This window comes from Urocampus carinirostris, chromosome 16 (assembly GCF_059441175.1).
Source record: "Urocampus carinirostris isolate Australia breed hairy pipefish chromosome 16, RoL_Ucar_1.0, whole genome shotgun sequence".
In the NCBI taxonomy this organism is placed as follows: domain Eukaryota; kingdom Metazoa; phylum Chordata; class Actinopteri; order Syngnathiformes; family Syngnathidae; genus Urocampus; species Urocampus carinirostris.
In genome coordinates this window covers 8,359,247-8,373,000 of record NC_142364.1, presented here as the reverse complement: position 1 = coordinate 8,373,000, position 13,754 = coordinate 8,359,247, and positions in this window count along the sequence as shown.

Here is a 13,754-nt window from a genome sequence, read left to right as displayed (position 1 = left end):
ACGTAAGGGGGGGTAGTGTCGAAAATATTGAAAAAAAAGGTAAGTGTTTAGTATGTCGAAAATGTGGAAAAATACGTAAGGGGGGGTAGTGTGTCAAAAATATTGAAAAATAGGTAAGTGTTTAGTATGTCGAAATTCTCGAAAAATACGTAAGGGGGGGTAGTGTGTCAAAAATATTGAAAAATAGGTAAGTGTTTAGTATGTCGAAAATGTCGAAAAATACGTAAGGGGGGGGTAGTGTGTCAAAAATATTGAAAAATAGGTAAATGTTTAGTATGTCGAAATTCTCGAAAAATACGTAAGGGGGGGTAGTGTCGAATATATTGAAAAAAAAGGTAAGTGTTTAGTATGTCGAAAATGTCAAAAAATACGTAAGGGGGGGTAGTGTGTCAAAAATATTGAAAAATAGGTAAGTGTTTAGTATGTCGAAATTCTCGAAAAATACGTAAGGGGGGGTAGTGTCGAATATATTGAAAAAAAAGGTAAGTGTTTAGTATGTCGAAAATGTGGAAAAATACGTAAGGGGGGGTAGTGTGTCAAAAATATTGAAAAATAGGTAAGTGTTTAGTATGTCGAAATTCTCGAAAAATACCTAAGGGGGGGTAGTGTGTCAAAAATATTGAAAAATAGGTAAGTGTTTAGTATGTCGAAAATCTCGAAAAATACGTAAGGGGGGGTAGTGTGTCAAAAATATTGAAAAATAGGTAAGTGTTTAGTATGTCGAAATTCTCGAAAATACGTAAGGGGGGGTAGTGTCGAAAATATTGAAAAAAAAGGTAAGTGTTTAGTATGTGGAAAATGTCAAAAAATACGTAAGGGGGGGTAGTGTATCAAAAATATTGAAAAATAGGTAAGTGTTTAGTATGTCGAAATTCCCGAAAAATACGTAAGGGGGGGTAGTGTCGAAAATATTGAAAAAAAAGGTAAGTGTTTAGTATGTGGAAAATGTCAAAAAATACGTAAGGGGGGGTAGTGTGTCAAAAATATTGAAAAATAGGTAAGTGTTTATTATGTCGAAATTCTCGAAAAATACGTAAGGGGGGGTAGTGTCGAAAATATTGAAAAAAAAGGTAAGTGTTTAGTATGTCGAAAATGTCAAAAAATACGTAAGGGGGGGTAGTGTGTCAAAAATATTGAAAAATAGGTAAGTGTTTAGTATGTCGAAATTCTCGAAAAATACGTAAGGGGGGGTAGTGTCGAATATATTGAAAAAAAAGGTAAGTGTTTATTATGTCGAAAATGTCGAAAAATACGTAAGGGGGGGTAGTGTGTCAAAAATATTGAAAAATAGGTAAATGTTTAGTATGTCGAAATTCTCGAAAAATACGTAAGGGGGGGTAGTGTCGAAAATATTGAAAAAAAAGGTAAGTGTTTATTATGTCAAAAATGTCGAAAAATACGTAAGGGGGGGGTAGTGTGTCAAAAATATTGAAAAATAGGTAAGTGTTTAGTATGTCGAAATTCTCGAAAATACGTAAGGGGGGGTAGTGTCGAAAATATTGAAAAAAAGGTAAGTGTTTAGTATGTCGAAAATGTGGAAAAATACGTAAGGGGGTGTAGTGTGTCAAAAATATTGAAAAATAGGTAAGTGTTTAGTATGTCGAAATTCTCGAAAAATACGTAAGGGGGGGTAGTGTGTCAAAAATATTGAAAAATAGGTAAGTGTTTAGTATGTCGAAATTCTCGAAAATACGTAAGGGGGGGTAGTGTCGAAAATATTGAAAAAAAAGGTAAGTGTTTAGTATGTGGAAAATGTCAAAAAATACGTAAGGGGGGGTAGTGTGTCAAAAATATTGAAAAATAGGTAAGTGTTTAGTATGTCGAAATTCTCGAAAAATACGTAAGGGGGGGTAGTGTGTCAAAAATATTGAAAAATAGGTAAGTGTTTAGTATGTCTAAATTCTCGAAAATACGTAAGGGGGGGTAGTGTCGAAAATATTGAAAAAAAAGGTAAGTGTTTAGTATGTCGAAAATGTGGAAAAATACGTAAGGGGGGGTAGTGTGTCAAAAATATTGAAAAATAGGTAAGTGTTTAGTATGTCGAAATTCTCGAAAAATACGTAAGGGGGGGTAGTGTCGAATATATTGAAAAAAAAGGTAAGTGTTTATTATGTCAAAAATGTCGAAAAATACGTAAGGGGGGGTAGTGTGTCAAAAATATTGAAAAATAGGTAAATGTTTAGTATGTCGAAATTCTCGAAAAATACGTAAGGGGGGGTAGTGTCGAAAATATTGAAAAAAAAGGTAAGTGTTTATTATGTCAAAAATGTCGAAAAATACGTAAGGGGGGGTAGTGTGTCAAAAATATTGAAAAATAGGTAAGTGTTTAGTATGTCGAAATTCTCGAAAAATACCTAAGGGGGGGTAGTGTGTCAAAAATATTGAAAAATAGGTAAGTGTTTAGTATGTCGAAAATGTGGAAAAATACGTAAGGGGGGGTAGTGTGTCAAAAATATTGAAAAATAGGTAAGTGTTTAGTATGTCGAAATTCTCGAAAAATACCTAAGGGGGGGTAGTGTGTCAAAAATATTGAAAAATAGGTAAGTGTTTAGTATGTCGAAATTCTCGAAAAATACGTAAGGGGGGGTAGTGTCGAATATATTGAAAAAAAAGGTAAGTGTTTATTATGTCAAAAATGTCGAAAAATACGTAAGGGGGGGGTAGTGTGTCAAAAATATTGAAAAAAAGGTAAGTGTTTAGTATGTCGAAATTCTCGAAAATACGTAAGGGGGGGTAGTGTGTCAAAAATATTGAAAAATAGGTAAGTGTTTAGTATGTCTAAATTTTCGAAAATACGTAAGGGGGGGTAGTGTCGAAAATATTGAAAAAAAAGGTAAGTGTTTAGTATGTCGAAAATGTGGAAAAATACGTAAGGGGGGGTAGTGTGTCAAAAATATTGAAAAATAGGTAAGTGTTTATTATGTCGAAATTCTCGAAAAATACGTAAGGGGGGGTAGTGTCGAAAATATTGAAAAAAAAGGTAAGTGTTTAGTATGTCGAAAATGTGGAAAAATACGTAAGGGGGGGTAGTGTGTCAAAAATATTGAAAAATAGGTAAGTGTTTAGTACGTCGAAATTCTCGAAAAATACGTAAGGGGGGGTAGTGTGTCAAAAATATTGAAAAATAGGTAAGTGTTTAGTATGTCGAAATTCTCGAAAAATACGTAAGGGGGGGTAGTGTCGAATATATTGAAAAAAAAGGTAAGTGTTTATTATGTCAAAAATGTCGAAAAATACGTAAGGGGGGGTAGTGTGTCAAAAATATTGAAAAATAGGTAAGTGTTTAGTATGTCGAAATTCTCGAAAATACGTAAGGGGGGGTAGTGTCGAAAATATTGAAAAAAAAGGTAAGTGTTTAGTATGTCGAAAATGTGGAAAAATACGTAAGGGGGGGTAGTGTGTCAAAAATATTGAAAAATAGGTAAGTGTTTAGTATGTCGAAAATCTCGAAAAATACGTAAGGGGGGGTAGTGTGTCAAAAATATTGAAAAATAGGTAAGTGTTTAGTATGTCGAAATTCTCGAAAATACGTAAGGGGGGGTAGTGTCGAAAATATTGAAAAAAAAGGTAAGTGTTTAGTATGTGGAAAATGTCAAAAAATACGTAAGGGGGGGTAGTGTGTCAAAAATATTGAAAAATAGGTAAATGTTTAGTATGTCGAAATTCTCGAAAAATACATAAGGGGGGGTAGTGTCGAATATATTGAAAAAAAAGGTAAGTGTTTAGTATGTCGAAAATGTCAAAAAATACGTAAGGGGGGGTAGTGTGTCAAAAATATTGAAAAATAGGTAAGTGTTTAGTATGTCGAAATTCTCGAAAAATACGTAAGGGGGGGTAGTGTCGAATATATTGAAAAAAAAGGTAAGTGTTTATTATGTTAAAAATGTCGAAAAATACGTAAGGGGGGGTAGTGTGTCAAAAATATTGAAAAATAGGTAAGTGTTTAGTATGTCGAAATTCTCGAAAATACGTAAGGGGGGGTAGTGTCGAAAATATTGAAAAAAAAGGTAAGTGTTTAGTATGTGGAAAATGTGGAAAAATACGTAAGGGGGGGTAGTGTGTCAAAAATATTGAAAAATAGGTAAGTGTTTAGTATGTCGAAATTCTCGAAAAATACCTAAGGGGGGGTAGTGTGTCAAAAATATTGAAAAATAGGTAAGTGTTTAGTATGTCGAAATTCTCGAAAAATACGTAAGGGGGGGTAGTGTCGAATATATTGAAAAAAAAGGTAAGTGTTTATTATGTCAGAAATGTCGAAAAATACGTAAGGGGGGGTAGTGTGTCAAAAATATTGAAAAATAGGTAAATGTTTAGTATGTCGAAATTCTCGAAAAATACGTAAGGGGGGGTAGTGTCGAAAATATTGAAAAAAAAGGTAAGTGTTTATTATGTCAAAAATGTCGAAAAATACGTAAGGGGGGGGTAGTGTGTCAAAAATATTGAAAAATAGGTAAGTGTTTAGTATGTCGAAATTCTCGAAAATACGTAAGGGGGGGTAGTGTCGAAAATATTGAAAAAAAGGTAAGTGTTTAGTATGTCGAAAATGTGGAAAAATACGTAAGGGGGTGTAGTGTGTCAAAAATATTGAAAAATAGGTAAGTGTTTAGTATGTCGAAATTCTCGAAAAATACGTAAGGGGGGGTAGTGTGTCAAAAATATTGAAAAATAGGTAAGTGTTTAGTATGTCGAAATTCTCGAAAATACGTAAGGGGGGGTAGTGTAGAAAATATTGAAAAAAAAGGTAAGTGTTTAGTATGTGGAAAATGTCAAAAAATACGTAAGGGGGGGTAGTGTGTCAAAAATATTGAAAAATAGGTAAGTGTTTAGTATGTCGAAATTCTCGAAAAATACGTAAGGGGGGGTAGTGTGTCAAAAATATTGAAAAATAGGTAAGTGTTTAGTATGTCTAAATTCTCGAAAATACGTAAGGGGGGGTAGTGTCGAAAATATTGAAAAAAAAGGTAAGTGTTTAGTATGTCGAAAATGTGGAAAAATACGTAAGGGGGGGTAGTGTGTCAAAAATATTGAAAAATAGGTAAGTGTTTAGTATGTCGAAATTCTCGAAAAATACGTAAGGGGGGGTAGTGTCGAAAATATTGAAAAAAAAGGTAAGTGTTTATTATGTCAAAAATGTCGAAAAATACGTAAGGGGGGGTAGTGTGTCAAAAATATTGAAAAATAGGTAAGTGTTTAGTATGTCGAAATTCTCGAAAATACGTAAGGGGGGGTAGTGTCGAAAATATTGAAAAAAAAGGTAAGTGTTTAGTATGTGGAAAATGTGGAAAAATACGTAAGGGGGGGTAGTGTCGAATATATTGAAAAAAAAGGTAAGTGTTTAGTATGTCAAAAATGTAGAAAAATACGTAAGGGGGGGGTAGTGTGTCAAAAATATTGAAAAATAGGTAAATGTTTAGTATGTCGAAATTCTCGAAAAATACGTAAGGGGGGGTAGTGTCGAAAATATTGAAAAAAAAGGTAAGTGTTTATTATGTCAAAAATGTCGAAAAATACGTAAGGGGGGGTAGTGTGTCAAAAATATTGAAAAATAGGTAAGTGTTTAGTATGTCGAAATTCTCGAAAATACGTAAGGGGGGGTAGTGTCGAAAATATTGAAAAAAAAGGTAAGTGTTTAGTATGTGGAAAATGTGGAAAAATACGTAAGGGGGGGTAGTGTGTCAAAAATATTGAAAAATAGGTAAGTGTTTAGTATGTCGAAATTCTCGAAAAATACCTAAGGGGGGGTAGTGTGTCAAAAATATTGAAAAATAGGTAAGTGTTTAGTATGTCGAAATTCTCGAAAAATACGTAAGGGGGGGTAGTGTCGAATATATTGAAAAAAAAGGTAAGTGTTTATTATGTCAAAAATGTCGAAAAATACGTAAGGGGGGGGTAGTGTGTCAAAAATATTGAAAAATAGGTAAGTGTTTAGTATGTCGAAATTCTCGAAAATACGTAAGGGGGGGTAGTGTCGAAAATATTGAAAAAAAAGGTAAGTGTTTAGTATGTCGAAAATGTGGAAAAATACGTAAGGGGGGGTAGTGTGTCAAAAATATTGAAAAATAGGTAAGTGTTTAGTATGTCGAAATTCTCGAAAAATACGTAAGGGGGGGTAGTGTCGAAAATATTGAAAAAAAAGGTAAGTGTTTAGTATGTGGAAAATGTCAAAAAATACGTAAGGGGGGGTAGTGTGTCAAAAATATTGAAAAATAGGTAAGTGTTTAGTATGTCGAAATTCTCGAAAAATACGTAAGGGGGGGTAGTGTGTCAAAAATATTGAAAAATAGGTAAGTGTTTAGTATGTCTAAATTCTCGAAAATACGTAAGGGGGGGTAGTGTCGAAAATATTGAAAAGAAAGGTAAGTGTTTAGTATGTCGAAAATGTGGAAAAATACATAAGGGGGGGTAGTGTGTCAAAAATATTGAAAAATAGGTAAGTGTTTATTATGTCGAAATTCTCGAAAAATACGTAAGGGGGGGTAGTGTCGAATATATTGAAAAAAAAGGTAAGTGTTTATTATGTCAAAAATGTCGAAAAATACGTAAGGGGGGGTAGTGTGTCAAAAATATTGAAAAATAGGTAAATGTTTAGTATGTCGAAATTCTCGAAAAATACGTAAGGGGGGGTAGTGTCCAAAATATTGAAAAAAAAGGTAAGTGTTTATTATGTCAAAAATGTCGAAAAATACGTAAGGGGGGGGTAGTGTGTCAAAAATATTGAAAAATAGGTAAGTGTTTAGTATGTCGAAATTCTCGAAAATACGTAAGGGGGGGTAGTGTCGAAAATATTGAAAAAAAGGTAAGTGTTTAGTATGTCGAAAATGTGGAAAAATACGTAAGGGGGTGTAGTGTGTCAAAAATATTGAAAAATAGGTAAGTGTTCAGTATGTCGAAATTCTCGAAAAATACCTAAGGGGGGGTAGTGTGTCAAAAATATTGAAAAATAGGTAAGTGTTTAGTATGTCGAAATTCTCGAAAAATACGTAAGGGGGGGTAGTGTCGAATATATTGAAAAAAAAGGTAAGTGTTTATTATGTCAAAAATGTCGAAAAATACGTAAGGGGGGGGTAGTGTGTCAAAAATATTGAAAAATAGGTAAGTGTTTAGTATGTCGAAATTCTCGAAAATACGTAAGGGGGGGTAGTGTCGAAAATATTGAAAAAAAAGGTAAGTGTTTAGTATGTCGAAAATGTGGAAAAATACGTAAGGGGGGGTAGTGTGTCAAAAATATTGAAAAATAGGTAAGTGTTTAGTATGTCGAAATTCTCGAAAAATACGTAAGGGGGGGTAGTGTCGAAAATATTGAAAAAAAAGGTAAGTGTTTAGTATGTGGAAAATGTCAAAAAATACGTAAGGGGGGGTAGTGTGTCAAAAATATTGAAAAATAGGTAAGTGTTTAGTATGTCGAAATTCTCGAAAAATACGTAAGGGGGGGTAGTGTGTCAAAAATATTGAAAAATAGGTAAGTGTTTAGTATGTCTAAATTCTCGAAAATACGTAAGGGGGGGTAGTGTCGAATATATTGAAAAAAAAGGTAAGTGTTTATTATGTCAAAAATGTCGAAAAATACGTAAGGGGGGGGTAGTGTGTCAAAAATATTGAAAAATAGGTAAGTGTTTAGTATGTCGAAATTCTCGAAAAATACGTAAGAGGGGGTAGTGTCGAAAATATTGAAAAAAAAGGTAAGTGTTTAGTATGTCGAAAATCTCGAAAAATACGTAAGGGGGGGTAGTGTGTCAAAAATATTGAAAAATAGGTAAGTGTTTAGTATGTCGAAATTCTCGAAAATACGTAAGGGGGGGTAGTGTCGAAAATATTGAAAAAAAAGGTAAGTGTTTAGTATGTGGAAAATGTCAAAAAATACGTAAGGGGGGGTAGTGTGTCAAATATATTGAAAAATAGGTAAGTGTTTAGTATGTCGAAATTCTCGAAAAATACGTAAGGGGGGGTAGTGTGTCAAAAATATTGAAAAATAGGTAAGTGTTTAGTATGTCTAAATTCTCGAAAATACGTAAGGGGGGGTAGTGTCGAAAATATTGAAAAATAGGTAAATGTTTAGTATGTCGAAATTCTCGAAAAATACGTAAGGGGGGGTAGTGTCGAAAATATTGAAAAAAAAGGTAAGTGTTTATTATGTCAAAAATGTCGAAAAATACGTAAGGGGGGGGTAGTGTGTCAAAAATATTGAAAAATAGGTAAGTGTTTAGTATGTCGAAATTCTCGAAAATACGTAAGGGGGGGTAGTGTCGAAAATATTGAAAAAAAGGTAAGTGTTTAGTATGTCGAAAATGTGGAAAAATACGTAAGGGGGGGTAGTGTGTCAAAAATATTGAAAAATAGGTAAGTGTTTAGTATGTTGAAATTCTCGAAAAATACCTAAGGGGGGGTAGTGTGTCAAAAATATTGAAAAATAGGTAAGTGTTTAGTATGTCGAAATTCTCGAAAATACGTAAGGAGGGGTAGTGTCGAAAATATTGAAAAAAAAGGTAAGTGTTTAGTATGTCGAAAATGTGGAAAAATACGTAAGGGGGGGTAGTGTGTCAAAAATATTGAAAAATAGGTAAGTGTTTAGTATGTCGAAATTCTCGAAAAATACGTAAGAGGGGGTAGTGTCGAAAATATTGAAAAAAAAGGTAAGTGTTTAGTATGTCGAAAATCTCGAAAAATACGTAAGGGGGGGTAGTGTGTCAAAAATATTGAAAAATAGGTAAGTGTTTAGTATGTCGAAATTCTCGAAAATACGTAAGGGGGGGTAGTGTCGAAAATATTGAAAAAAAGGTAAGTGTTTAGTATGTCGAAATTCTCGAAAAATACCTAAGGGGGGGTAGTGTGTCAAAAATATTGAAAAATAGGTAAGTGTTTAGTATGTCGAAAATCTCGAAAAATACGTAAGGGGGGGTAGTGTGTCAAAAATATTGAAAAATAGGTAAGTTTTTAGTATGTCGAAATTCTCGAAAATACGTAAGGGGGGGTAGTGTCGAAAATATTGAAAAAAAAGGTAAGTGTTTAGTATGTGGAAAATGTCAAAAAATACGTAAGGGGGGGTAGTGTGTCAAAAATATTGAAAAATAGGTAAGTGTTTAGTATGTCGAAATTCTCGAAAAATACGTAAGGGGGGGTAGTGTCGAAAATATTGAAAAAAAAGGTAAGTGTTTAGTATGTGGAAAATGTCAAAAAATACGTAAGGGGGGGTAGTGTGTCAAAAATATTGAAAAATAGGTAAGTGTTTAGTATGTCGAAATTCTCGAAAAATACGTAAGGGGGGGTAGTGTCGAATATATTGAAAAAAAAGGTAAGTGTTTATTATGTCAAAAATGTCGAAAAATACGTAAGGGGGGGGTAGTGTGTCAAAAATATTGAAAAATAGGTAAGTGTTTAGTATGTCGAAATTCTCGAAAATACGTAAGGGGGGGTAGTGTCGAAAATATTGAAAAAAAAGGTAAGTGTTTAGTATGTCGAAAATGTGGAAAAATACGTAAGGGGGGGTAGTGTGTCAAAAATATTGAAAAATAGGTAAGTGTTTAGTATGTCGAAATTCTCGAAAAATACGTAAGAGGGGGTAGTGTCGAAAATATTGAAAAAAAAAGGTAAGTGTTTCGTATGTCGAAAATCTCGAAAAATACGTAAGGGGGGGTAGTGTGTCAAAAATATTGAAAAATAGGTAAGTGTTTAGTATGTCGAAATTCTCGAAAATACGTAAGGGGGGGTAGTGTCGAAAATATTGAAAAAAAAGGTAAGTGTTTAGTATGTGGAAAATGTCAAAAAATACGTAAGGGGGGGTAGTGTGTCAAAAATATTGAAAAATAGGTAAGTGTTTAGTATGTCGAAATTCTCGAAAATACGTAAGGGGGGGTAGTGTCGAAAATATTGAAAAAAAGGTAAGTGTTTAGTATGTCGAAAATGTGGAAAAATACGTAAGGGGGGGTAGTGTGTCAAAAATATTGAAAAATAGGTAAGTGTTTAGTATGTCGAAATTCTCGAAAAATACCTAAGGGGGGGTAGTGTGTCAAAAATATTGAAAAATAGGTAAGTGTTTAGTATGTCGAAATTCTCGAAAAATACGTAAGGGGGGGTAGTGTGTCAAAAATATTGAAAAATAGGTAAGTGTTTAGTATGTCGAAATTCTCGAAAAATACGTAAGGGGGGGTAGTGTCGAATATATTAAAAAAAAGGTAAGTGTTTATTATGTCAAAAATGTCGAAAAATACGTAAGGGGGGGGTAGTGTGTCAAAAATATTGAAAAATAGGTAAGTGTTTAGTATGTCGAAATTCTCGAAAATACGTAAGGGGGGGTAGTGTGTCAAAAATATTGAAAAAAAGGTAAGTGTTTAGTATGTCTAAATTCTCGAAAATACGTAAGGGGGGGTAGTGTCGAAAATATTGAAAAAAAAGGTAAGTGTTTAGTATGTCGAAAATGTGGAAAAATACGTAAGGGGGGGTAGTGTGTCAAAAATATTGAAAAATAGGTAAGTGTTTATTATGTCGAAATTCTCGAAAAATACGTAAGGGGGGGTAGTGTCGAAAATATTGAAAAAAAAGGTAAGTGTTTAGTATGTCGAAAATGTGGAAAAATACGTAATGGGGGGTAGTGTGTCACAAATATTGAAAAATAGGTAAGTGTTTAGTATGTCGAAATTCTCGAAAAATACGTAAGGGGGGGTAATGTGTCAAAAATATTGAAAAATAGGTAAGTGTTTAGTATGTCTAAATTCTCGAAAATACGTAAGGGGGGGTAGTGTCGAAAATATTGAAAAAAAAGGTAAGTGTTTAGTATGTCGAAAATGTGGAAAAATACGTAAGGGGGGGTAGTGTGTCAAAAATATTGAAAAATAGGTAAGTGTTTATTATGTCGAAATTCTCGAAAAATACGTAAGGGGGGGTAGTGTCGAAAATATTGAAAAAAAAGGTAAGTGTTTAGTATGTCGAAAATGTGGAAAAATACGTAAGGGGGGGTAGTGTGTCAAAAATATTGAAAAATAGGTAAGTGTTTAGTATGTCGAAATTCTCGAAAAATACGTAAGAGGGGGTAGTGTCGAAAATATTGAAAAAAAAGGTAAGTGTTTAGTATGTCGAAAATCTCGAAAAATACGTAAGGGGGGGTAGTGTGTCAAAAATATTGAAAAATAGGTAAGTGTTTAGTATGTCGAAATTCTCGAAAATACGTAAGGGGGGGTAGTGTCGAAAATATTGAAAAAAAAGGTAAGTGTTTAGTATGTGGAAAATGTCAAAAAATACGTAAGGGGGGGTAGTGTGTCAAAAATATTGAAAAATAGGTAAATGTTTAGTATGTCGAAATTCTCGAAAAATACATAAGGGGGGGTAGTGTCGAATATATTGAAAAAAAAGGTAAGTGTTTAGTATGTCGAAAATGTCAAAAATACGTAAGGGGGGGTAGTGTGTCAAAAATATTGAAAAATAGGTAAGTGTTTAGTATGTCGAAATTCTCGAAAAATACGTAAGGGGGGGTAGTGTCGAATATATTGAAAAAAAAGGTAAGTGTTTAGTATGTCAAAAATGTAGAAAAATACGTAAGGGGGGGGTAGTGTGTCAAAAATATTGAAAAATAGGTAAATGTTTAGTATGTCGAAATTCTCGAAAAATACGTAAGGGGGGGTAGTGTCGAAAATATTGAAAAAAAAGGTAAGTGTTTATTATGTCAAAAATGTCGAAAAATACGTAAGGGGGGGTAGTGTGTCAAAAATATTGAAAAATAGGTAAGTGTTTAGTATGTCGAAATTCTCGAAAATACGTAAGGGGGGGTAGTGTCGAAAATATTGAAAAAAAAGGTAAGTGTTTAGTATGTGGAAAATGTGGAAAAATACGTAAGGGGGCGTAGTGTGTCAAAAATATTGAAAAATAGGTAAGTGTTTAGTATGTCGAAATTCTTGAAAAATACCTAAGGGGGGGTAGTGTGTCAAAAATATTGAAAAATAGGTAAGTGTTTAGTATGTCGAAATTCTCGAAAATACGTAAGGGGGGGTAGTGTCGAAAATATTGAAAAAAAAGGTAAGTGTTTAGTATGTCGAAAATGTGGAAAAATACGTAAAGGGGGGTAGTGTGTCAAAAATATTGAAAAATAGGTAAGTGTTTAGTATGTCGAAATTCTCGAAAAATACGTAAGAGGGGGTAGTGTCGAAAATATTGAAAAAAAAAGGTAAGTGTTTAGTATGTCGAAAATCTCGAAAAATACGTAAGGGGGGGTAGTGTGTCAAAAATATTGAAAAATAGGTAAGTGTTTAGTATGTCGAAATTCTCGAAAAATACGTAAGGGGGGGTAGTGTCGAAAATATTGAAAAAAAAGGTAAGTGTTCAGTATGTCGAAAATGTGGAAAAATACGTAAGGGGGGGTAGTGTGTCAAAAATATTGAAAAATAGGTAAGTGTTTAGTATGTCGAAATTCTCGAAAAATACGTAAGGGGGGGTAGTGTGTCAAAAATATTGAAAAATAGGTAAGTGTTTAGTATGTCTAAATTCTCGAAAATACGTAAGGGGGGGTAGTGTCGAAAATATTGAAAAAAAAGGTAAGTGTTTAGTATGTCGAAAATGTGGAAAAATACGTAAGGGGGGGTAGTGTGTCAAAAATATTGAAAAATAGGTAAGTGTTTATTATGTCGAAATTCTCGAAAAATACGTAAGGGGGGGTAGTGTCGAAAATATTGAAAAAAAAGGTAAGTGTTTAGTATGTCGAAAATCTCGAAAAATACCTAAGGGGGGGTAGTGTGTCAAAAATATTGAAAAATAGGTAAGTGTTTAGTATGTCGAAATTCTCGAAAAATACGTAAGGGGGGGTAGTGTCGAATATATTGAAAAAAAAGGTAAGTGTTTATTATGTCAAAAATGTCGAAAAATACGTAAGGGGGGGTAGTGTGTCAAAAATATTGAAAAATAGGTAAGTGTTTAGTATGTCGAAATTCTCGAAAATACGTAAGGGGGGGTAGTGTCGAAAATATTGAAAAAAAAGGTAAGTGTTTAGTATGTCGAAAATGTGGAAAAATACGTAAGGGGGGGTAGTGTGTCAAAAATATTGAAAAATAGGTAAGTGTTTAGTATGTCGAAATTCTCGAAAAATACGTAAGAGGGGGTAGTGTCGAAAATATTGAAAAAAAAGGTAAGTGTTTAGTATGTCGAAAATCTCGAAAAATACGTAAGGGGGGGTAGTGTGTCAAAAATATTGAAAAATAGGTAAGTGTTTAGTATGTCGAAATTCTCGAAAATACGTAAGGGGGGGTAGTGTCGAAAATATTGAAAAAAAAGGTAAGTGTTTAGTATGTGGAAAATGTCAAAAAATACGTAAGGGGGGGTAGTGTGTCAAAAATATTGAAAAATAGGTAAATGTTTAGTATGTCGAAATTCTCGAAAAATACATAAGGGGGGGTAGTGTCGAATATATTGAAAAAAAAGGTAAGTGTTTAGTATGTCGAAAATGTCAAAAAATACGTAAGGGGGGGTAGTGTGTCAAAAATATTGAAAAATAGGTAAGTGTTTAGTATGTCGAAATTCTCGAAAAATACGTAAGGGGGGGTTGTGTCGAATATATTGAAAAAAAAGGTAAGTGTTTAGTATGTCAAAAATGTAGAAAAATACGTAAGGGGGGGGTAGTGTGTCAAAAATATTGAAAAATAGGTAAATGTTTAGTATGTCGAAATTCTCGAAAAATACGTAAGGGGGGGTAGTGTCGAAAATATTGAAAAAAAAGGTAAGTGTTTATTATGTCAAAAATGTCGAAAAATACGTAAGGGGGGGTAGTGTGTCAAAAA